Raw genomic sequence first — 26,848 nt, 5'->3', positions numbered from 1 at the left:
GAGGCATTATTGTTTGTGATGGAACATTTCTACCATTGTTAATGATGTAATGTTTGTTCAAGTTCAAAGACAGGTATATGAATGCAATGGTTTAGTATGATTATATATCTACTAAGTATCAACATTACTTCACTATTTGCTCATACAAAAAATTATGTAGATATATATTTATACAAATACACACACCCTGAAACAGATGCAAGCATAGTATACATATTAACTAGAAATATTCAGAATAACTGGGGCAGGGGGTGGGGGGTGGGGGTGGATAAAATAGAACATCACAGACTGGGGCAGCTTCAATTAGTAGTTTCACAAAATGCGAGAAGTGCAGCTCTGTCACCTAGTTGAGCAAGCTCTTAAAGATCCCAAGAGTCAGGTTTGTTCACTGAATGGTTTCTAAGGTTTAGATTGTATTTGGCAGTTTAGCAATCAGAAATTGATCCCTAAAACTCTTTCCAGCATGTTTTGGACTGGAAAAGTCAAGTCGCTGCAAGTAATAGAGATGTATCGGCAGACATACTTGGGAAACTCTATATAGCCTCTTTCTTCCATGTACCTGGCCTAGCTGAGGCTATTACTGACTATTGATTCCTTTCATAAGCAGTACATTTCATCAAAATCATCCCCAAACATGAAATTGTACAACACATAAGGAACATTTATTGTGCAGTCTATTATTGTCCCAGCTCAGTGAACCATCAAGAATGAAGTGAATCACTGAAGCAAAGTGAGCTGAACTACAGTATTCTGAAATTAGTAAAAAACAGAAAGTATATTTAGGCTGAGGGATTTTTATTTAATTTTTATAAAAGACTTCTCTTTTCTGATGCCTCTAATAGCAAATCATTTTTCCACATTTTCCACACTTTTGCCTTATCTTTATATTTTTAACTTCTAGATTGTTCACATATTCAGGACTCTTGTCAAAATCCTACTACAGGGCGTCTGCTCTGTTTTGATGCATGCAGTGTTGCAAAACAGATTCTCTTGATTATCAGAAATAGGTGGGGTAGGCCAGGACATAGCTCACTTTAGGAAGTTGACTGTCATAGCAGCATTGAGACTGGAGGCTTCTTGAGGAAGAGGGGTATGCCTATAAGCTTTGCCAGGGGTGAGGGCTGGCAGTCATGGCTGCCCCACTGCCACAGATAAGAGCAGTATATCTGCGGAGTGCCAAGGCAGCCATAATTCTGAGAATTGTGAACCTTAATGTGTGTGGGGACAGATGAAATTCCCAGATGATTTTTGGGAATTGGGAACCTTAATGTGTATGGGGAAACCTTAATGTGTATGGGAACATGGGCCTGCTGGTAGGGGATCAGGTTGATGGATGAGCAAAGGAATGTCTGTGACATAGCAGGGGTAAGAGCTAAGGTGGGCACTGTGTACAGAAGCTTCAGCTTGAAAGCGTCTCCCACAGTGGGAGAGGAGAGCCTCTCTGAAGCAACCTGGCAGAGATATTTGGGAAAGTACTCTGAAACACCCTCTATTGATTTCTTTCAAGTTGACCAGCAACACACTATCTAGTTTGGTGCTGAACCCAAACCACTGTGCTCTGGGGAGGAAGTGACTCAGGAGCATGACACTGACCCACATTTCTAGCAAAATTAAACTATCATGTTTTGACAAGTAGGCTGATCACAGAGCAGCTGAAATCAGAATTTCCGGGTGATTGAATGAGTTTAAGAGGATTGCAGGCTCTAATGGCTGCATTAAAAAAAGGTAACCTTCCAACGCAGTAAAAGCTTAAATAATATATGAACTCCAACAACATCAAATATGTAAATATGTAAAACTCTATTTAGCACGCACCACAAGCTAATTTAGTATAATTTACCATAAAGCTGATAAACAAGGTCAGAAGTAATTTACAAAGGACTTGAGTGTGAACTGCAAGCCATATATATGATTGAAAAGGTGAAGTAAACTCCCTGTGGTATTAGGTGTAGCTAACAGATCAGAGAAAGATCCCATGTGAATGAGATAAACAGAAATCTCTGGCATGGTGAAAGAAGTGTTTAGAGAAGGTAATAGATATGTTTGCTACACTTGAACAAGAGTGAGCAATGCGGAAGGATTTTTCTAAGCAGACACTCACTTTCCTACTTCCAGTGCTCAAAAACCACGTGTGGATGCCAAGAATTTCCTTATGCATTGTAAAGCAGAAAAAAGTGCTTGTGTTACTAACAAAAATCTCAGAGTTTAAGACTAGTATCTCAAAGGCCATAAATGTAGAAGAGTAGTACAGCCACTGTGAGTATCATGGCATGCTGGAAAAAAATATCAATTTAGAGTGCTTTGTCTAAGATGGGACAGATAGTATCATATATGCAATGTGGAGATGTCACAGATGAACTCGCAAAACTGAAGCTGAATACAGGGCAAAAAGGTCATGCAGAACATTGTGAAAAACCCTGCCATCAGTAGTTTCGGGAAAGAAAAAGGGAAAAATCATCCTCTGTGTGGCAATCTGAATCAAAAGCAATCAGGAAATGCAAGTACTTACCAATCACTAAAGTGCAGTTGAACAGTGAAAAAGAACGTTTGGCAGGTAAATGCTTCAGCTTCATCTATAAGGACTTAGTAACCTCACATCAAGCTCTTCCACCCTTCCTCAATACCAAGCATCATTCACCACTACAAATAAAGCATGATTCTTTGTGGGTCAGAATGGCAGACTGGGAATCTGAATGACTTGTGACTGAAACAAAGAGCACTTTATCCTAGTCATTGATGGAAATACTGCTCAAGTAATCATGGTTTTTCTACATAAGAAATCAGGTGAGATGAAATTGATCAGATTTAAATGTAAGCTTTTCAAAGTTAGATGGCTATTGTTAGTGACTTACTGGAGGTGTCTTTACGGATGCCACAGAAAAGCAGGCATCTCCAGAGGGTGATTCTTTCAACAATTTTAGACACTGATGTTAGAACAGATTTATCACTCTGTGGAAATGCCAATTCCTTTCCATTCACTCTAGAAAGAAACTGTGTGATGACTGTAGACTAAAATTAATGACTTTTAGATGCTCTAAACTTAGTGAGATGAATCCTTCATTAGATTAGCAAATTTAAATAATAGGAATTTTTTCCTCCCCCTCTGCACATAAAGTGAATAAATGGCTTAGCCAGACAATCATTAAGTGAAAACAACAAAATGTTCAGGAAAGGTCTTTGAAATGTGCCACTTTTCCTAAAAAGTCATGAAAAATAAATATTTCTTTTCTACATGTCTTCTCAAAGTTTTCAAAGCTTTCCTCCTTTTTTTTTTCTTCTGTTTGTTTGAGGGAATGGACAGGGATAACATTTCTCCCATGAACTTACAATGCTTTATATGTCACAGCAGGATAGATACTAACAGTATGACTCATTCAAGAACAAGTTTTTGTCCTGATTGCATAATTTAAGGATGGTGCAACAAGATTGACTAGATGTTTGAATACATATATTTCTGTATCTGTCTCTAAGTTGTCTGTAATAATGTTTTTAATTGGGTTATCAATTTAGAGCAAATTGAACAATGGATTTATCTTATATTTATATAGCCAAAAAAAAAAAAAAGCAAGCTAGAATTCAATCCCTTTTTGCAAGACCAATTGGCCTTGTAAGGAGTGGATCTGTATAGCAGAGAGATCTACCTGGAGCAATGCACACCAGAGCCTTTGGGAGGTCTAATACTTAACTAATCAGTGGTGCAACACTGGACCTCATTCCCAGAAGCTTCTTTTAATTACAAGTATAGACCTGAAGTTCCTACTGGTTTTATGACATGAAGCATCTTTTGGAGGAGAAGCCTAAATAAGTGCTTTTCATGACAGAAAACTTTTCACACAAACTTTAAAACCTGGAAAGTAACAGGATGTAAGCCTTCAAATATTGTGTTTCTCATAGTAATTCTTGGTTTATTTGATGACTGATCATATTTTCTGCACACATCTTAGGCTTATTTGGTTTATTAGCCTTTCTCACATTCAGTTAAAGACTAATAAAAACTAAATATACTTTGGTAATAATGTGGTGTAACTTTATTTGCATCTCACATTTTTGCTCACGTTGAGATGCATTTTGTTTGAATAGTCACTCAGATTTCAGATGGAACAAACTGTATTAAAGTACCACAATTTTCACCCGCAAATCTCAAAATACTTTTCAAGGGGCAAAATCATTATCAGTATGGCTAAACTTTTCACACTGAGCATTTATGTGACTTGTCCAGTGTTATTAATATCAGCAACAACTTCAATCGTCTCTTAGTAAAAGTAAATCCACTGGGAGAATCACACTGGAGTACAGATGATCTATGCACTGAGTCTCTTCTACATCAGAGGTGCCAGGAGCACCTTGCTATGCTATTCTATGTATCTAAGAATACATCTGTGCATGTGTATGAATGTTGTGTAGTACAGCAATAAATAAATATTATGCATGCAGAACACTAATTGTCATCTTGTAAATAATTTCAGACAGACATACATTGAAGCCTTGTGGATCTGAGTCTGCTTTTGTTGGTTTTATTCAAAACCTTAGCATATGTTGCACACAGGGGGTATTTTTGTGCCTTAGTGTGCTAGAGTTAGTGCTAAAGCTTCTTACAAAACAAAGAATCAAACCAGAAATGCCTAGGGAGAGGAACAACAGCCAGAAGGTGAGACAAAGACAGAACATGAGAAGTAATCTCAGCTGGCAGGTCCAGCCAGCCACAAAAGAGTGATAGTGTGGAAATTTTTTGAAAGACATTTTCAAGACACCACTGTCCACACAGAAAACAGAGTACACATTATGCAGTTCAAAGCACAGCCCTCTACATTACTGCTGTTCTCAAATGCCAGTGCATGACAGAAATAGTTTACCCTCATATAATTTATGTTTCTATCTAAACACTAGCCGGCATTTTTATACACTTAAAATTGGCTGAAAGGAGAGGACTGTGCTTTTAAACATTTTCAAAAAGGTTAATAAATCTAGCATTCTAGTTAGTGATATAAGTTACCACCACTCTTTTGACATGAGCTTTGAAGAGTGAGAGGCAAGATGTTTTTTACAGGAATATTTTCATTTGTCCAAGTGGAGGCTGTATAAAAAGCAAACCAAACTGAGTGAGGAGTAACCGATAGCTAATTTACAGCAGTGGATGTTGTGCATGTGTTATTGTTCAAAATTCCAGGAAGCTGCTTCTGCATGAAACTGTACTTGGACCTACTTCAATTTGCAGAGGTGAATGCATTAATTCCGTGCACTTTGGCCCACCTTCGAAGGCAGTTTGGGGGCCTAAATTCATTGAAAGAAATGGAAGATAGATGCATAAATACCTTTGAGAATCTAGCCTTGTCTAATTATTTCCTATGAAAACATGGAAGTTATAACCATAATAGAGAACTGAACAATGCCAGGCAACATTCCCAGGTACTGAAACAGTGTATACTGTTAAATTTGTAACATAGTTGCTGGCATGATTTTATTCTGTGCCAAAAGATTCTTGGCTGTGGCTCACGAGTTTGCATGGAAGTGCAATTGTTCCCAGTATGTACTTTGGTACATGCACCTTGTTCAGTGCTGAAAGAGTTTATTAGTGGGGACATAGTGTCTTTCAAGCCAATCGTCCACAGTGCCAGAAAGAGTAGTCCTCCACATGTTTCATATATACAGCCTGAATGGCTTTGGGAGAGGTTAAAAGAAGATCTGAAGGCAGAGGGCTGCCTTTGAAATAAAGGAGAAATTTCCAAGAGAAAGAAAATTCATAGCAATACTAAAGTGGAAAATCAGAAAGACAAGAAAGCAAGAAAGACAGACTGGGAAAAATCATGTGCACTCCATAGTAAATTTTAGTTTCAAAATACAAATCCACTTAAATTCATTATTTAGTTTTAAGTGACCCTCCACTACCTTAAAAACACTTAGGTGATAACAATGGAAGTGTGTGTGCCCTTCAGGAGGGCATTCAAACATGGTGATACATTTTGGCAATGACAGGGTTGAGGGAAAACCACACAATACAAAATCGCCCAAATATTGCACTGTTGAATCTTGTGTCTTATTGACTATTCTGTGCACAAATGTTGTGATACACTATAGAAAACACATCTAATAATAACTCACATTATCCATATGTATCAACCCTAATGAAATAAAAAAAACATAGTCCATGATGGCTTGATTTTTTGCTCCTTTTATTTCAACCTTAGCATAGACATTATTAAAACCACTTATTCACTCTTGAAGTTCCCTGAAGAATATACACCTTCTGTTATTTTTCTAGAGCATTTATGGCATGTTTCTTTGTATTGTTTTGATCATTTGCTGTGTGCTGAACTAAAACTTAGTTTTGGATATGTAATTGTTTTTTCTGAGATAGTTTAACTGGTTCATCTTAACTTTTTACAACATTGTACACAGAATATATATATGGCATGTTTATTACCAGGTTTATTTATGTTCTTTTGTTTTGTTTTGGTTGGTTGGTTTTCCATTTTCAGATACATCCTTGGTACAGGTAGAAATTTTAGACCAGTGAAGTTGGGAAATATTGACTTCCACTACAACATTCCTCCAATTTATTTTCTTTTCTATATTTTAGAATTTGAGAACTTAAAGGCATGATTCCACTGAAATTAACACCAGAGATTTCATTTTTGTTAGGCCCCTGTATAGGGAAAGTTTTTTGTGTAATAGTCCATCAGTAATCATAATTTCCAAAACAACCCATTTTGCATGGACATTGTATTTTAGAAATAGGTTTTAAAGCTCTTTGAAAAAAAGATACCCTCTATAGTGAGAGTAAAATATGTGTCACTTTCTGCTTTTGCATTCAGTAAGGGGGTTTTAAGACTGAGATCACTACCAGAGAAATTCCATTGTCTTCTAAAGGCTATTTTAGGAAAATACTTTTAGCTGATATGATTTTAAGAGTTCTAAGTATTATTCTAAAGTTACAAAAAATCTCTGTGATTTATTAATAATTTATTGAAAACATGTTGCATTAAAATATTGGTTTATTATGGGTTTTTAACTGAAAATTTTTTTCAAATTCAAATAGATTTGCCCACTTCTAATAGCAATATTCTTTCAGTGGTTCAACTGACGTGTCCCCAAGATCAATAAATTTTTTGAATGTTTACTAAATAATTTTCATTAGGGGTGTTTAAATATGAGAGTTATGGTGGTTTTCCCTTCCCCTTTAGTGTGATCTTCGATTCAATGATATTTACAGAACATAAGTTTTAGTTCCCAAGGATTGCTTTTATTATGATTTCTAAGCAAAGATCTCTCCTTCCCTAGCTATTCACAATGTTTTAAGACCATTTTGTCAGACTGCATGAAACTACAACAGGTCAAAAATTTCCATGATACAGCCCTCTTCCTTTTTTAGGTGGTTAATAAAACCTATTTGCATGGTAGATAGCCACATAAAATTAGGTTGCACATTTAACTTAAGTAATGACAGTTCTGCATGCTGTTCTGCACCCTTTGATTTCTCTTCTTCTTTGGCTTCAATCACTTTATCTTTCACATTTATATAAAACATATTTATGAAGAAGGAGTTTATACTTCGTGATAACTGGCTTTACAAACTATTTTATCAGTGTGCTGTTTTAGAAATCTATTAGCTGCTCCACCATTAATGTGCTGTTGTTTGCTTAACAGATTTTCCATTGTCTTCCAGCTTTTGCCAAGAATAAGAAGCAATACAGGATACCAATGGTAAAAATAAAAAATCAGCTTTTATGTCCAATTGCTATTCTTCAGATTCCAGAAAAAGTCATTTAACTTTCAGTGTTTAATGTGGTGATGACCCAGAAGCTTGGTGAGTCTGGCAGACTTGGCAGGCATTCTTGACAGCTTGTCAAGCCTGAGGCTACTGCATGTTGTCTTTCCTCTCAATAATTAATAATTAATTAGAAGCCATGTTTTTTTAATGATAGACTGATTTGAATGTACTGGGTTTTGGGGGGGTTTATTTTTTTTTTTAAATATTCATTTTTTGAAAGCAAGTAAGACTAGTAAGAGGAATGATGTACAAGCCTTCAAACAAGTCAGAAAAAATCACTGGAGGAATAAAGGCCTACCATGCACACACTTATCTGAGCATATAAGGATGCATTTGCACACAATGAATCTAGCCTCTGCTGGCCAACACAAGTGACTAAAGACTCTTGTGCAAACACAGAAAATCAAACACAGCCTGAGGCACCTCGTTTATGGCTTTCCCATGCATACAAAGCACAAATCCCAAAGCTGCAGTTTGTTTTTGTTTTGGTTTTTTTTTTTTTGTTCTTAATCAGTTGGAATGTTCTGTGGAAATGTAGGAAAATTATGGCCCTAATTTTCAAAGACACTACAAGGAACCACAGAACAGAGTACAAACAAGAAAAGGGTGGTCTTGTTAATTGACGTGAATCCATTTTTCTCCTGGTATACCTGATTTCCATGTGTATTATACATTACATATTATACATTGCGTATCATATTACACATTGCACACTATGTATCATATATTACACATTGTACACTATGCACACTATGTACATACTATATACTGTATACTCTATATTATCTCTATTTCTACCTTGAAGAGTTTACCCCACATTTCATTTAGCCTTTTGTTCTCTTCTTACACAGGCCCAAGTTCACTGAAGATTCCTGATGTTGCTGAACTACAAGAAAAAGGGCACAATTGCCCCTTGAAGAAGAATCTCCAGCCTTAAACTGAACATCTGTGCTCTACACGCAGTGCCTAAGGAACATCTTTCAGAACAAGAGGAAAGTTCAAATATTCCCAAAAGGGAAATGCTGGGAGCAACTCTGGTTGAAGTCCCTTCCTTTGAATGTATTAGATACTTTGTTACCAAACCTGTCACCCTATATTCAGGACTCAGAAAATGATCCTACAAAGGGACATCTGCAAATTTCATCAAGACACAGTGTCAGATTGGTTTCCAGGAACGGTTCATCCACAGAGAAACAGAGGTTCTCTGAGGGTGTTATTGTTCCCTTGTATGTAGATGATAAAATACCAACAGAGGAGAAGTGATTTCACACTATACATAACAGCAGCATGACAGTGCCATACCCAGCTGCAGTCCTTGTTATACTAAATCTCCCTCAGTGAAATTGTATTTAGTCTACTAAATGCAGTTCTGTTCCTACTCTTCTTGGAGTTAAAAAGGTCATCAGTATTATTTATTAACTTCCAGACACCAATACTTTCTTTGGTAACTATTTAATATTTGTGAAAGTTCTGTTTAACTCATATTAATAAATAGCACAACACACACACACATTATCTTCCACACCTTCAGATTTGCCAGCAGTGTCAGCAATGTCTGCCTAAAGGGTAACCCAACAACAAACAGGAATTTCCACAAATTTATAGTCTCTACTTTGAGAATAGTCGTGTTAATCATCAGGGAGTGTTCTAGCCCATGGGAGTAGAAGCATTGCCTTTTAGGTTATTTCAGTTCTTCTCTTGCTGTTGCTAGGTATAAAACAGATTATGACAGTGTAGAAGTTGTGATGTCTTAGTTCTTCAGAGAGGCATCCTACATAAAGAGGAAAATGTATCTGCACAGAAGTATTATATAGTTTTTCTCATTACCTGAATTCAGTTGTGGAAGCTGAATTAATTTGGGGGACAAACATTCAGTTAATGGATTGAGATATCTGAGGCAAATTAATTCCTTGTAGGATCAGTCTAGCTTATATGCCATTTCCAGTGGAAATAAAACTCAAAATCTATCCAAACTCTGGTGTCAGTATCCAATATTTTCTTTCAGTCACTATTTGGTGAAATGGTGGTACAACATCGAGAATCATAGAAACACCATTTTCTGACAAGAAGATGGAGATGAATCTTGACAGGTTGCCTGCCTTATTTCTGTCCAGAGCCAGTAGTGACTGTGCCAGTGTTGTTCTGGACAGTTACTTTTATCAATCTGCTCACAAAAATTCCAGTGATGTGAATCAGACACTGACTCTAGATGATCTATTTGACTGCTCCACTATTCTCATTGCTAGGAAAGATTTCTGCTTATGTGTGTGCAGCCTAAATCTGCCTTTCTTGTAAATTCTTAAGTTGATATCTCAGTGGTATTAAAACCCCCAAGCAGATAGATCAAAACATCTCAGAGAAAATACTTTCCCATATCTCTAGCCAATATTATGTAGAACTTCCTGCAAAATGGTGGGATTTTTTCAAAAAAATTTAGTGCCTGTATTTGTACATGTGCTCGAGACTGTAGTCCATGGATTATGTAACTTCATGCATTGGATTATGTAACTGCATACTTGATAATCTTGTTTGTATGATACTATGTGCATGATCCATTTCAATGCAAAATAATAATAAAACATACACAGATTTTATAGCCCAAGGGGTAAGTAGTATCTGGCAGGTTAATTAATTGAACAGTAATCCAGGAGGAAATGTATTCTGGTGGAGACAGTGGAACATTCCCTTTTCAGTTGATCATATTTAGTTAAGAGGATTGGCAGTAGTTTTTAATTCACTCAGGTGCTGCTTTGGGCAGGGTCTATGTTATTTAATCTAATAGTTCTTTTTAAGCTTTGATGTTGATAAAGGCCTCTGAAACTCATCTTCCTTAATTGTATTGTAATAGAAAGAGTACCCTAGGGACAATAACAAGGAACAAACCCCAAAAGACAAAATTCATTTTCTACAATTGGGATGTGTTAGTCTATGTAATAAAAACTCATCTGTACAGTCACTGAAAGAGACAACGGCAGGTGGAAATCTGAAAAATAGCCTGCCAGACTACTTCCAGGACAATCACAGGAGCCATCAGATAATCAAATCCCCCAGACTTTTCTACAGAGGATCACAGGTTGCCAATTAAAGACTCAGAGGAACAGATAGTTTGTCTGGGTTCTTCTCAGGGCTGCCTCAGAAGACACTCAAGCCCACTGTCCAGCATGAAATCCATCAATTCGTGTGAACAGAACACCTTTCAGATTGATGGAGGTCACTCCTAGACATATGGGACACATTCTAGAGTACAGAGGAAAAGTATTTTGGCATTGCACAAACTTCTTATACAATGTTTAGAGGAAAAGACAAAGGCAGGAAAAGGGGTCGATTTAGTTAGTTTGGGGAGGAACAGTCATTAGAAAATAGAGGGATGACAGGACAAATGTTTTGTCACATGTAAATAGTTTGAAGGTCAGTAAACTTGTCTTCATGGGATCAGTGTAGTCTGTCTTATTAAAACCCATTTCTCACTCATTTTCTCAGTGAGAGACTCTCTCTGATACACGTGTGAGGATGAGTTCTGAGTGTCAGCACCTGCAGTTGGACCTCTGGTCACAAGATTGTATGAATGGAGTAACTGCAGCAAGTACACGTGCAAAGGAGTTTCTGGTGCTAGGACAGTGGGTTGAATTTGGTTATCAGGTGAACATCTGCCCTGCCATGTCTCACTTTCCTTTCCCACAGGATATGGAGCAAATGGAAGGAAGGTGAGAAGACTTGTGGACTGAGAATGTGAAAGTTTAACAAGGGAAGCAAGAGATGTCTGTGTAAGCAAAACAAGAGGAATTAATTCACTGCTTCCCATCATCAGGCATGTGTCCAGCCAGTTCTTGGAAGGCAGGGTCTCAGAATATTTAATGGTTACTTGGACAGTCAAATGCACTCTCTTCTTCCTTTTTTCTTTGTGCTCTTTGTAGCTGAACATAGTGTCATATGGTATAGAATGTCCATCTGGTCAGTTTGGGCCAGCTGTTCTAGTATTGTCCCTATTTAAATTTAATATTTTTGCTGTCTCTCCAATCAGTAGAAATCTACTTCTGTTTTTAAATGTAGTTCTGGGAATTTAGAATAAATACAGTAACCCTAAAACCTATATCATCTAAGTTTTATTATAGCTTGCTAGTACCTTTAACTTGCTAGTACATTTGTACAAAATTCCTAAAATGCAGTGTTACCATTCTTTGTTATGAATTTCAACAGAAGGGGATTTCAACAAGCTAATGGATTTCCTATCTTTAAAAATATACTGAGAAAGAGATATAACATCTGATTGTCCTAGTTACAGCAGCTGGGACCAGTTTATTGCTGTGTAGGTGTAACCAAACCTGTGTATTCTACACCCTGTATGTCATTCCTGATTAACTGTTAATAATGGACAATTTGCAGCAGCTGCCCAGGGCACACTTGACACTTCAGGCTACAAGCTGTGTGTTAGAGAACCCTGGGAAACAGGGGACTGTTCCTGTCTTCACACCAGTAACTCAGCTGTGATAACTCCCCTCCGGGGAGGCATTAGTATCTTTATATCAGCCTAAGGGGTCATGTCTGCTAAGGGGCCATTAGGGATTGGCACAATAGGCAGTTGCAACCACCTAGACCATCAAAGATTCCAAAAATATCCCACGTCTCAAGGAATTAAATTACCCATTGTGAAATTTCATGCACTAGGGAGAGGTTCTGGACTTTCCTGGCTGAATCTGAGAATATGTAATTTTGGGGGTTTGGGACTTCAGCTACCACTCATCAGACCCAGAGGAAGACCAGAACCTCAACAGGGCTGCAACTGCCACTCCCAACCAGACTGCGACCATCATCCTCACCAACAGGTTTCCTTTCCTCTTACTTTGTACTCAGGGGCTAATGACCACCATTTTCTTTGTGCCCCAGGGTGCTGTGTTATACATCTGTTCTTTTCTGAGTTAGTTAAAACCAATTTTCTGTGTATCATTGTATTTATTGTAATCTTTTTAGTAAATTGTACCTCTGACTTGTAATCACTTTTGAGTTAATTTCTCCTGCTGCTTTACCTTTAAACCAGTACACTGATATAACCAGTCAAATCTATTCAGAAGCCTTGAAACCATTCCAGAAGGTGTGCTACTGTGCCGCAGGAGATGAGGAAGAGGAAGACAAGATGAAGATAGGGGTCTTTGAGTCCTTCAACTCAAATTCAGGAGCTGTGTCAAGGGCAGTATGATGGGTGTAATGGTTTTGGAAGTAGGTGGAACTGATGTCTGAATTTGTAATTAGATGACAGTATAAAGTTGTGAAACTTGTGTAGTTTGACATGCACACTTTGGATAATATTTCTCTGCATCTTGGCACCAAAATAAATGAGTGCTTTTTGCTTTCTAATACTCAAAAAAAGTTTTGGAGGGTTATTTTCCAGTTTTTTGACATCAACAGAAGGCAAAAATAAACACTGTAAGACAAAGTTGCCAAAAACAAGGGATATCCAATTAATATAAGTCCAATCCTAACATCAAAGTCAACATTTTCATTTGGACAAATGAAATTAAAGGTCTATTTTCTTTAAATTCAACCAAATCTGTGATTTGCCAGACTGGCTACCTAGCCATCAGCAAAAAGTACATGCTAAAACAGTTTCAATAGAAAGACTATTAGTTTCCTTGTACTCAGGAATCTATGACTTCCTTGTGGGTGGAAGTAGAAGTGCAGGCACTGGTCTGTTCTCTATAGTGACCAGTGACAGGACCAGAGGAAGTGGCCTGAAGTTGTGTCAGGGAAAGTTTAGGTTGGATATTAGAAAGAGGTTCTTCACGCATAGGGTGGTTGGGCAGTGGAACAGGCTTCCCAGGGAAGTGGTCCCAGCACCAAGCCTGACAGAGTTCAAGGAACATTTGTACAATGTTCTCAGGCACATGGTTTGACTCTTGGGGATGTCCTGTGCAGGGCTAAGAGCTGGAATTGATGATCATTGACTTTCCCTTCCAGCTAAGAATATTTTGTAATTCTTTAATTTTCCAGCACACAAATGTGTAAAGACATCCATCTGAATTATCTTACCCAAATTATTTTGAAGTACCAAATACTGCCTTCACTTAATCTAGAAATCTGATATAAGGCAACCCTGACTGAAATCCAGCCAACTGGGCATAACAACAGGGTGCTGCCTGAGGAAGCCATATATGAAGGAATAGAATGCAAAGTGGAAATAGAAGACACTGACTTTAAATGTTCCAAGGTTGATAATTTACAGAAAAGCAAGGATGAAGAGCATCTGATTCTTCATTTGGCTTTTCCACCCCTCCTATTCTAAATATATGACTCCTGAGTTTGGTAGAAAGGGGAAGGAAGGAAAGGAAAGGGAAAGGAAGGGAAAGGAAAGGGAAAGGGAAAGGGAAAGGAAAGGGAAAGGAAAGGAAAGGAAAGGAAAGGAAAGGAAAGGAAAGGAAAGGAAAGGAAAGGAAAGGAAAGGAAAGGAAAGGAAAGGAAAGGAAAGGAAAGGAAAGGAAAGGAAAGGAAAGGAAAGGAAAGGAAAGGAAAGGAAAGGAAAGGAAAGGAAAGGAAAGGAAAGGAAAGGAAAGGAAAGGAAAGGAAAGGAAAGGAAAGGAAAGGAAAGGAAAGGAAAGGAAAGGAAAGGGAAGGAAGGGAAGGGAAGGGAAGGGAAGGGAAGGAAGGGAAGGGAAGGGAAGGGAAGGGAAAGGAAAGGAAAGGGAAAGGAAAGGAAAGGAAAGGAAAGGAAAGGAAAGGAAAGGAAAGGAAAGGAAAGGAAAGGAAAGGAAAGGAAAGGAAAGGAAAGGAAAGGAAAGGAAAGGGAAGGGAAGGGGAAAGGGAAGGGAAGGGAAGGAAGGGAAGGGAAGGGAAGGGAAGGGAAGGGAAGGGAAGGGAAGGGAAGGGAAGGGAATGGGAAGGGAAGGAAGAGATGTATCAACATACAAAAGAGATTAAAAAAAAATCTCATTTAAAAGGTGAAAGGGCCTGACTTAAAAAAAAAAAGTGGCAGAAGGCTTTGGTGACAAAAATATGAAAGCACTTGGCAGATCAGTTAGTGTTAGTAACATCAAAAAAGCTGGTGTAATATTAATAAAAGGCGTAGGAGAACCCAGAGCTCTGTGTGTCATGCCATCAATTCTGTGGGTAGTGCTGGATATTGATCATAAATAAATAATTGTTCCATTCTGCCTTTGATTAAAATGTTAGTAAAAGTACAAAGCTACAGGAGCAGAATCTAAAATCATACCATAGCTATGAAAAATCCATAAAAGGGGTCAAAATGTTTTTCCCTCCTACTTAGTCATTCCTAGATTAATGAAACCTTCTTACCTGTTATTTCAAGAGCATAACATGTCTGAAAGATAGCATTTTAATTTTCCACCTACAAGTGATAAAATATTTTTCTTGAGCATTTTATTATATTGTACATACACTTGTTTTCACCTTCAATAGTATAAAAGCAAATATATACAGTGAAGTTTACATGAATCATAGATAAGTTTACTTACATAAAAATTTAAAGCAGGTAAAAATAACTTTCTTTCTCACTAGTAAGTCTCTGGACCAGATTTAGTGTCCACTTTACTTCCTTTTACAGCTAGCAAAAAATTAGAAAGATACAGAAGATTTTGTTGTTGTTGTCCCTATGTACTGAAGTACTTTTTATATTCTCTCTCTCCAAACTCAGAATATGTTTGTTCTCTACAATATAAGTTCTCTTGGCCTTTATTTCAATGAACAAATGGCAGGTTCATCCTCTTAAAGCCTGTTCAAAGGCCTTACATGAGGTGACAACATCCAGCTGAGAGGTGGCAATAAGCAGCAGGTATGCAGTGATATCTTAAAATAACAGCCCTTTCTGCAACAACATCAAAATAGTGGTTCACATTGTTGTCTTTCAGCATGATATATTAGCTCTTGTTTAGAGAAGCACCTGTGTGGTTAAAGAAGTTTAAAATGAAAGCTACCTTGCACCTGCTCACTTGGTAGGATGCTGTAAAATCGAACAATTGTTTTGTCTGTATCCAGTAATGTTAGAAAATGGGAAAGAGAACTTGCATTGCAATGTCTTCTTGATCTCTCTTTTATATTCTTCTCAGTTTTACATGTTAACGTCACTCTCCAAGGCCTTGTCAACTTGCCTATGATTCCAGGACTACTCAGCCACTTAAAACAGAAAGGCCAAAAATGTGGTCTGGAGTTTGAGGTGAGGAACTGTTACTGTGGTCTAAGTCTTGTATTCCCTCTTGGTCACCTGAGCTGGCAGAGCACATTTCTGTTGCATGGTTACTCATTTTTCTCCTTTACCAAATGGGATAGTTAGGATTTTAGATTCAACTAGAAGCAATCAATGAATTGCAAAATAGTGACTGCAGCTTGCTAAATGACAGATAAAAGGAGCTTTCGGTGTAAAGACAAGAGAGAAAGGGAACTGTTACAAGCAGCCTTAAATGAAACACGAAAATACTGAATGAACCACATCATTACCTGGGGAAAGAGGAAGTAAAAAAAAAATCACAGAATAAATGGCTACAACAAAGAAGGAACATTTTAGATTTTTTGTTTGTTTGTTTACGTGCATGTGGGGTTTTGTCATCTTTGCAACATCTGAGTAGGACTATGAAAGAGGATAAGCTGGGGTTCGGCTGAAATACTAACTGGAATTTAGAGAAAACACAAAAAGAAAGGTACTGTAGCATTTACAATAGTGAAAATGACTTCTTTTTTTCTGTCTTTCAGAAAAAGAGGAAATGTTCTCCAGCAAATGTTCACATTTCAGTTTATCTGTCTTGACAATGTTACAAAAAGGTAAAAAAAGAAAGAAAAAAAAACGACAAAAAACCAAAACACCTTTAACAGCAACCTTTAAAATCAGAGTAGGCTCAAGGCAATCAGAATGGTTGACAAATTTACGTGAAAGCCAGCAACTTTTGCATTCATTTACAGCATTTCTCCCCTACTACATCCATTTTAAGCTTAAAACACCTAACAGTTGCTATGAACATGTTCGTCTTATCCTACAATCTGTTTCTGATAATAAGACATTTTTAAGCTTCATATTATTTCAATCAGAAAATGAATTAATTGGCTTTGGTAATATATATAATCTTTAATTCAAGGCTTTATTTCTTGTACAAGAAGCTGAAATTACTCCAGAAGACATGATTTTTATGTTCTGAAGAGATTCTACGTTATAGAATAATTATAATATGAATTTACTAAAAACTTCACTGTCATATCTTTTTGTGTGTGTGTGACTGAAGAAGTGATGTGAATTATCAAGTAAAAGACATTAGCAACTGTAAAATCTAATAGGTAAGACTGCAGATTTTTTCTCTGGAAAAATCTTATGCTACATTTCTATGATTGTCATTCTCATTCATACAGTCTTCTGAACAAATCTACAAAACAGGTGGCAGTAATTTTGCTATGACAAAATACATTTTACAAAAAATGCAATTAGTTCTATGTTGTGGTTGATCAAATGTATTCATTAACATATGCAACTCCCCAAATTGAGGGAAAACTTTTCCATCAGCATAGAAGACATAAAGCAAAATTCCTCTTCCTGATTTTTCTGAATCATATTCAGTTTATTCAGTATTAAACCCAGTGCAAAAAGGAAAAAAAAAAAAAAAAAACAAGCTGTAAGGAAACATCTCTGCTAACACGGAAAATAAGGAACTTAGTTAATGTAAATAGGAAAAAGGAAGAATTTTACAAGAATGCTTTTCAAATTATCTCAGAAATCAGTCCACATTAAATCAAGCTCAGATTATGTTACTTCTCTGTAAACATGAATTATGCAGGTGGGAAAATAAGAGAAAACTTGGAGTATTATAATACTTATGTGACTTCAAGGATGGTATTCACATCTAGAGCCTAAACGTTTCCAGTCATAGCATTTGTCTGTCTAAGTGCCATTATAAGTCAGTGGAAATGAAATTTGTGTAACAGATAAATTCTAAAGATGATCGCGTCCCATCAGCGTAGACATCTACTGTTATTTCAGGTGACCTGTGACATCTTATCCAGTGTCACGCTGATGCACTGGGACTTGAGCTTTCTGTATGTTCTATGTCAACCATGACAACTATTATGATATACCATGTGCATGACAGCCTAGGGTAGTGTAGTCAAACTTCACTAGACAAATCAGTTTATCTGTAGGTGTCTATTCTCTTGATCCAAAGAGAAATATTAAACATTAGGACTATGTGTGTGTGTTTGTGTGTGTGTGTGTGTGTGTGTGTGGCTTGGCTTCGTGAACGAAGATTTGGGAAGGGCTGTCCCCACGTGGGTGTGCCCTTCCAGCCTGCGCAGTGGATTTTTCAGGTGAGGCTCAGCATGCGCAGAACTGGCCCCACCGTTTCAGTCCTGAGGTTCATCTGCCACAGCCGAGCGAGCTTGGACAGTGACACTGAAGTCCTCAGGACTAGAACCTACAGCACCCAGCATTTCCCAGGAGGTCTCCCATCCAAGTACTAATCCGGGGCTGTCTCTGCTTAGCTTCCGAGATCTGACGGGATCGGATGTCAGGGAGGCATTTAACTGCCTTAAATAGGACAATACCGACCAAAAAAATAACAACATGAACATGACTCAAATGCCTACATTTCTTAAAATATAGATATGCCACCCCCCTAAGTGAGGGGAGAGGGTGGGCATTTACTCTTTAACTATGATACTTAAAATTATACAAATAATAAATATTTTTAAAATGCTCCTTAAAACAAAACAAAACAAAAAAATCCACTTATTACATTTTCATTAATCCACCAGTCTGAAATATTTGTAGTAGATTTAGAAATTTCACACACACATACAAATACAAAGGTGTAACCCTACATATAAAGAGGTACTTTATTTATTCTCCTGTGCTTCCTCATCTCATACTCACAGTCATAACAGAATAGGAGCCTATTATAAAACCAAAGACTAGCAGAAGTCTAGCAACTGAATCTCTATTTCTCATATTTTTATGATCAGTAGCATGTTCAACTTATGCCCTAGTACCTGTGGGGAAAGAAATCCAATGGCTGGAATATTTTTTCCCCAGCTGGAAAAATTACAACGTATGTAGCATAGATACTTTTGTAAAACAGGATTACAGATGATATCCAGAAAAGATGCTACAATAAATGGGCTGAAATGGGCTGCCCAGAGAGGTGGTGGATTCACCATCCTTGGAGATTTTTAAATGCAGATTGGACGTGGCACTGAGTGCCATGATCAAGTAATTGGACTGGAGCTGGACCAAGGGTTGGACTCGATGATCTCGGAGGTCTTTTCCAACACAATCGATTCTATGATTCTATGATTCTATGAAATAAATTATTAAATTGTGCACCATTAGGTGTGCTCATCTAATGATGCCAGAGAAGATGTCATTGTAAATGCCAGTGAGTGGCAAATACTACAAGACATTTGCATACAAGTAAGTCCTGGCAGGAAAATCATACTTGCATAGATGAATGATTCAGGGAGAAATGTGTAAAAATGTTTCTAAAGGGCAAGATAAACTCACACTCTGCTATTTGTAGTGTTTCTTATGCCACATTTGCAACCAACTAGAGAGGTAAAATTATTAGGAACTGGGGAAACCTTTGAAATAGCATATAAAGGATGGGTTAGTTCCATCTAAAGCAAATAAAACTCAAACCTAAAATAAAGTTTATGGGAAAGTTTTAAACTAAAGACTTAGGAAAATCCAACAGGTGTACAAGGGTGAAGGAATAAAATATTTGTAGTATTACAAACTGACAAAACAGAAGTCAGTATCATTGAGGAAGGTAATAGAAAGGACCAATCCCTATAAATAAGAGACTATTGGAGCAAAACACATAAACAACTGACAACCAGAATGGGGACAAATATTTAAGTGATTCTATATGGATTACAGAAATGTAAAGAATTAGCTAGCTGTCTAGGGTTGGGCTGGCAAAACACCAGCTGTCCAAGACAGAGAGAAAAGGTTTCCCGCCCCCCTAACCAGACAAGGGAAAAAGAGGGAAAGACCCTCCAAACTAGGTTTATGCTTAAACTAACTATTTATATTTATACAGAAAAGAGAAAACGAAGAGAAAATTATAATATAACACACACACAAGTTGGATATAACAACAATTTTCTGCCTTCCACCAAAAACATTTTGTCACTGTAGTTTTATAAGCACCCCAAAAAGACACCCAGCAAAGAACAGAAAGAGTAATAACAAAATGTTTCTACTGTCCTGAAACTCAAACAAAATGTAGGTAGCGGCAGCAGGAGCAAGGCCTAGCACAGTAGAAGAGCTGCAGCACGTCCTTCTTCTTCTTCAGCCTTGCTGGAACTGCCTAAGCCACTCCCACACACAGGCTCACCCTTTTTGAGATGGTGCTGTAATATGGTATGGAATACCATACTATTGGCTAGAAGAAGTCAGCTGTTAGCTAGCTCAGCCGAGCTCAAATCAGCTGACAGTTCCAGGCCTAGTCTGAATTTTAAAGCTTAAATTTAGGCCTACCTGGCTAAACCCATAACACTAGCCAAGATGAAAGTCCTGAGTTTAAGTAAAGTATTTTCATACTAGGGATTGAAGAATATAATGGAAGTTGGATACCTACAGCAGCACCATATTTAGGATGCTAGAAGACAATTTACATTAGGAATGGCAGAAATTGTATGTGTGGAGGAGTGACAAAGAAAGACAAAAAATGTGGAAATACACAGAGTAAAATAACTACTGTCAAGAAATATTTCTATTGAAATCCCATGCCCAAATAAAATAATCTAACAGTATGGCTGTACCATCAACAATAAGTGGAACACTTAGATATGAAACATTGAGGAAAAATTTGTTGCAAGTGTAAGTAATGACTCCTGTATCTATCAAATTTCCGTAATAAAGTTAAATAACATATGCTTTAGTGCTATCAGGTTATTTGCTGTATATGGAAATCGAGAGAGCTTTCTGGAAAGATTCTTGAAAAAGTCATTACTGTGTTACATAGTGACAAAAAGAGATTGTACAGATGGGTAATAATTGAGCAAAAGAGGCAACAAAGGACTAGATGATTCAAGTATAGAACAATAAGCAGTGACATTTCAGAGTGCAGTGAGTTGACCCTGGCTGGATGCCAGGTACTCACTGAAGTTACTCCCTTCCCTCTATGACTGGACAGAGGAGAAAAAAGAAACAATGAAGGATTCATGAGTTAAGAGCTGGGAGAAGTCACTTGCTGATCACCATCACAGGCAAAACAGACTCAAAGTGGGGATAATTAAATTTATTACTAACAGGATTAGAGAAGAAGAGTGAGAAGTAAAATAATCTTAAAAACACCTTCCCACCACCTTCCCTTCCTTCCAAGGTATACCTCCTCCCCTACAGCAGTGCAGGGAGACAGGGAATGGGATTCATGGTCAGTTGTTGTTTCTGCTGCTTGTCAGGGAGAGGAGTCCTTCCCCTGCTTCCTATGGGGTCCCTCCCAAAGGAGACACTCATGCACAAACCTTCCTGGTGTTTGTCGCAAAATTGGTGTTCCCCAGTCACTTCTCCATGGGCTGCAGTCCTTCATAAACTAGCTGCTCCCAAATGGATCCCCCACAGGCCCAGAAGTCTCACCAGGGAAACCTGCTCCAGCATGGGCTCCTCTCTTCATGGGCTGCAGGGTCCCTGGCAGGACTCTGCTCCATTCTGGGCCTCCCATGGGGTCACGGCCTCCTTCAGGCATCTACCTGCTCCAATGTGGGCTCCTCCACAGGCTGCAGGTGGATCTCTGCACGCCTGTGGACCTCCATGGGCTGCAGGGGCACAGCTGCTCCACCATGGGCTGCACCATGGGCTGCAGGGAAATCTCAGCTCTGGTGCCTGGAGCACCTCCTGCCCCTCCTTCTGCACTGACCTTGGTGGCTATATTGTTGTTCACATGTTCTCACTCTGATCTTCTCTGGCTGCAAATTTCATCAGTGCAATAACTTTCTTTCCATTCTTAAGTGTGTTGTCACAGAGGCATTAGTATCATTCCTAAACAGTTTGACTTTGGCCATCAGCATGAAGCCCGTCCTGGAGCCGTCTGGCATTGGCTCCACCAGACATAGGGGAAGTTCCTGGCAGCTTCAAACAGATGTCACCCCTGTAGTCCTCCCACTACCAAAACCTGGTCAGAAAATCCCAAAACAAAGACTGCTAAGATTTGTGCTGGTCAATATTTTCAGAAGATGAATAGTTAGGTGTTAAAACTTACTGATGATGTGCAACTACTGAGAGCTATAACAAAATGGGTGTCTAAAAAGAGCTGCAGAAGGATCTTGCATTGCTAAGTATCTCCTAAATATTATGGCAGACAAAATTCTGTGCTGACAGGAGAAAAAAGTACACATGAAGAAGAACAACAGAAACTGCATATACACAGGTATTTTCAGTCATCTCACAACTCTTTATTAAAAAAAAAAGAAAAAAATTAACCCAAAACATATCAGCTTGAAGCTAAGCAGTGACTAAAAATAAATTAGAATCACTAGAAAAGGAAGAAAACAGAAGTCAAAATTACTTCACTGCATAAATCTAAGTGGATTCACATTTTTTCTAACAATTATAATAAAGACTTTCCTGCTGCAAAAAAATGATACAGTCAAACAAAAGTAGTGCAGGGAGAAAACACAAGATGTTCGTAATTATAGAAGAGCTTACACTTAAAATAGGATTAGATAAACTAGGATCCATCAATATGGGAAAAAAAAAAGAAAAAAGAAAGACAGAATGGATTTTTATATTTATCGATTGAAAGATGAAAGCCCAAGAGATTGAAGAGGTGTTGTTTTAAAAGAAAAATGAAAAAATTCTAGAACTTTTGGAGAGAAAATGACCAATCACATAACAAGTTTTTTGTTTTTTTGGGTTTATTATTATTATTATTATTATTATTATTATTATTATTATTATTATTATTATTTTTAAAGAGACTTTATATTCAATTTTCAATATTCAATACAATAGACTTTGTAACCTCATTCACCACCTTGGATTTTGGCTGTCTGTACTCAAGACCAACTCCAATATGGTGCTGCAATAACCTGAGGTCAGACTGCCGGGAAAAGAGCTGTGTGAGAAAAATTAATTGCATTCCCCCATCCTTTGCTTCAGAAATGGATTTAAGTTCACAGCCTTGCTCTTGCCTGATCCATATTGCAGGTGCACCTGTGCCTGGCTATGGCTCTAAACTGCTAACTTGTCTGACTGCCTAGATTATTACCCTTCTTTAGCCAACTTTGGGCTTGCCCGTCAGTTTGGGATTATTGAAACTGGCTATTGCCACCTTCTCTGAGAGGCCTGTTTATATACACTGGGATGATCCCCTTCATGAGACCTCTGCTTGACATGCTGTCCCTCTCAACTCTTGACCCACACACAGAAAAATAATATCACAGGATACCATGGAGGGCAGATAAAGATCCATGCCCTGTTCTTCTTATAACAGAGGATGATTTTTTTATATTGCTTTGTATAAACACTGGAGTGCTTCAGTAGAGGCTGGGACAAATTATTTTCATGGCCAAGGTCTACAAACCCTTGCCTAATTGGTAAATACTCTGTATTTATGTTTTCTGGTGACATATTTTGTTTTGGTAAAAAGTGATTAGCTTATCTATCTATCTATCTATCTATCTATCTATCTATCTATCTATCTATCTATCTATCTACCTTTCTATCTACATAAATACATGTACAATACCAATTGTGATTATTCTGAATTACAGTGCAGTATTTCCTGATGCCATTTTGTGAAGTTTTACAAATTTAACACTTTTTTCCATATGGTTTCATGCAGACTTCTAAAGTTTCCTCCAGATACTCTGCAATCATCTCCTACCAATTCTGTGTTCTAATGCAGTTTATTAAAATAGAATCTTGCTCTGACCAGAAAAATAACCATAAACTATTTTTAAATATTCAGTAACAAAGAAATAATTAAAAATAATTCCCCTAACCCTCCAAAAAAGCCCCCAAACAGATGAAAGTATTCTAAGTGATCATTTTTTTGGGTGAAAAAAGGTTGAGATTTTTTGAGCAAAATGGTGAATTGTAACTACATGTTTGTTGAGGAAATTCAAATACTATGACATTGAATGTCTTATACAGATTGAACTCAATCCTGTTGGATTTTATCTGAAATATTTAAATTATATTTTTTCAACATTTTAAAGAAAAGGTCTGTTTTTCAAAAAGTGGAGCCTTGCACATTAAAAAGGTTTTTTTCTGAATTCTTTGCAATGCAAAAATTATTTTTAAATGTTTCATTTTTCTAAATTCAGTCTTTTCCAAAATAAACCAGCACTGTTTGATTGATTTTTTGGACTAGTTGTAGGTTTGTTTTTTTTTTTTTTAAAAAGTAATATAGACATTTATTGTAGAAAAAAAATACATTTTCCATAAATTAAAGATCAAGAAATAAATGTTATAACCATATAGAACAATCACACATTTTTACACTTGCCATTAAGAATATTTTTCAACGTATGACTGTTAATGACAGCAACTGTTAAACAGCAACCTTACACCTATTCTAAATTTAGATTTGTGAAAAATAGAAATGAAAACAAATCCTATATTACTATGCTGTATCAAGCAGTAGTCCTTGTATATTAAAAAATGCCTGCTCATTGTCTTTTAAACAATCAGCTGTCCAGAAGAGTGGGTTAATAGTAATAGAATAAGGATATGTCTGTGGAAAGCATGGTTTAGTGAGTTTTGCAAAAGATGAAAGTTTCTGATATAAAGTGTTTCCATGGGAGAGAGTTGTTGAGTTGTTTAAAAAAAAATCTACCTACATGTTTTAACTTAAAATGAATGTTTCATATTACTGCTGATAGACTAACGCAGAGGTTAATATCAAGAATTGCCTGTATACATGGCCTTCATTAACACCATATAATTATACTGAGACTTCTTGAGCTTGACTTGTCAGATAAGATCTTATCTAGATGAATGGTTTTTCTTCCTTTACATGCTTGAATGAATCTGAGAGTCATTTGGCACTTGGAAGCCTACATTATGACATGTTATCAGCCAAATAGTGCAAAGAAAAAATTACTTATTTCAAAGAAGAAATACATGATAGAAATATTTTAAAATGTAACAATAGCTGTGTTGGCTCTAAGGATAGGAAAAAAATTACAAAGCGGAGACAAGTCCATTGAAGAAGAACATCTTTCTTCAGAATCTTGCAACAAGGTTACCTATCAGTGAACACAGCTGTCAACTATCAATCCCCTGTTGAAACATTATTTCGAGAAAGAAATTTAACTAATTCATGAAATGTTCCATTGTCCTTATCACTATAAATTAATGCAACCACTTTTGCTGTTATTGTCTTCAGGGTGTTTCCTGACAAACTTTCTCTCAAGGGTAGTCAGAAGACAAATTATATATTGAGATAAAATTGCAATTGAGATAAAAGGCTAGAATACTTATTTTTTCTTTTTGCTTTTTGGGTTTTAGGTTTGGGTGTGCAGCATTGCAGGGAAGGTAAAGGGGTCTCTGCTTTCCCCTTTGTCCGAGGGGGGCAGAGGAGGGAGACAGAGACAAGACAGTCCAGGCAAGTCCAGGCAAGGAAGTGAAGTGAGTTTATTCAAAACATCCACGAGGTATTATGAGATCTCAGGGGGCAGACCCCAGATCTGAGCTGGATTTGGTGAAAACCGAGGAAGGGTCCAAGGTTCAGGGCAGAGAGGGGAGGAGGGTCCGGGGGCCCTCCGATCACCGGGGCTCCTGAGTGGGGGCAAGCACTGCCTGGCCCAGGACAGGTCAATCTAGCTTAATGGCTGACTCATCAAGAGATCAAGAAGTTTGAGGGATACAATGGACAGGGTGTGGTGGTGATCAGCACGGCACAGACAAGGTAACAGAACCAGGCAGGGGATTGAAAACTGTATTTTAAAACTTCAACAGCAAGTCTCTGAGTTGTTCGAGATATTTGCCCAGCGCTGTCTTTCATGGGATTAATTTCAGCATATTCCTATATTTGGGTTTTGTTTTGTTGGGTTTTTTTCCCTATTGCACCTTAATTTCACCCTCATTCTGTAGCTACGTCATTCACTTGCTTACCTGGGTTTGGACTGTCTTAGTACAGCACAGAAATACAATTGCTCCTCTCGTGTATAAGGGCATATTGCAGAAATTTGAAGGAATCTTTTGGTGATTTGCTGTACGTACTTTATAGAAAATATTACCTTGCCTACCCTTTTAACTCTTCTGAACATAAAACACATAAAGCACAGAATTTGTTACATTTTTTCACTAATTGCACTTAACGAATCATGGACTCACAGAATGGAAGGGGTTGGAAAGGACCTCTGGAGATCATCTAGTCCAACTCAGGTTCACCTAGAACAAGTTGCAGAAGATTGTGTCCAGGTGCTTTTTGAACCAATGTAACTTAGGATTTTCCTATGCTTGACATTAATGTAGATTAAAATGGGAATGCAATTCTATGATGCTAGACACTGTTCCTGTAGATACCAAGATCACACTAAGCTAAAACAAATACTTCTACTATCTGATATTGGTGCTTGGTGTAACTCTTTAGAAACAGTTAAAGCAGTAAAACTTTAAAGTACAATCTCAATTTTCCTGTTTTTTCCATTTATAAAGAGTGTAATGAATTGTCTCTCTCCATATCCTCTGTCAACCTTCATTGAATGAAATCATTTTAAGACAGGGACTAAGTTATACCCTGTCTTAACAAGGACTCTACCTCAAAAGAAACAAGCATCTGTTGAGAATTCTATGTACTAAAAAAATGTAAAATATGCAAATATTTCATAGCATTAAAACTTCAAATAATGGGCAGATATATTTTTCAAAACTAGCATGCTTCAATGTGTGTCCAATAAAGACCTGCCCACATAAAACTATCTTATCTCCAAACTTATGACTGCAGTTAAAATAATCACAAATGCAATTTGATCTGTCATCATATAGTCATTTCAAAATTGAAAATAACATATTTGCTTGCTTCCATTATTATTTAGCCTTTAGGTTAATTGCTAATGAATAATAGACTAAACCTCTAGACCTTATCCTCTTGAGAGGATACTGATGCCCTTTTTTTCCTTTAATTTAATGCAGAGCTTCTTTTGGTT

This window comes from Pithys albifrons, chromosome 1 (genome assembly GCF_047495875.1).
Source record: "Pithys albifrons albifrons isolate INPA30051 chromosome 1, PitAlb_v1, whole genome shotgun sequence".
In the NCBI taxonomy this organism is placed as follows: Eukaryota; Metazoa; Chordata; class Aves; order Passeriformes; family Thamnophilidae; genus Pithys; species Pithys albifrons.
This window is presented reverse-complemented; position numbering follows the sequence as displayed.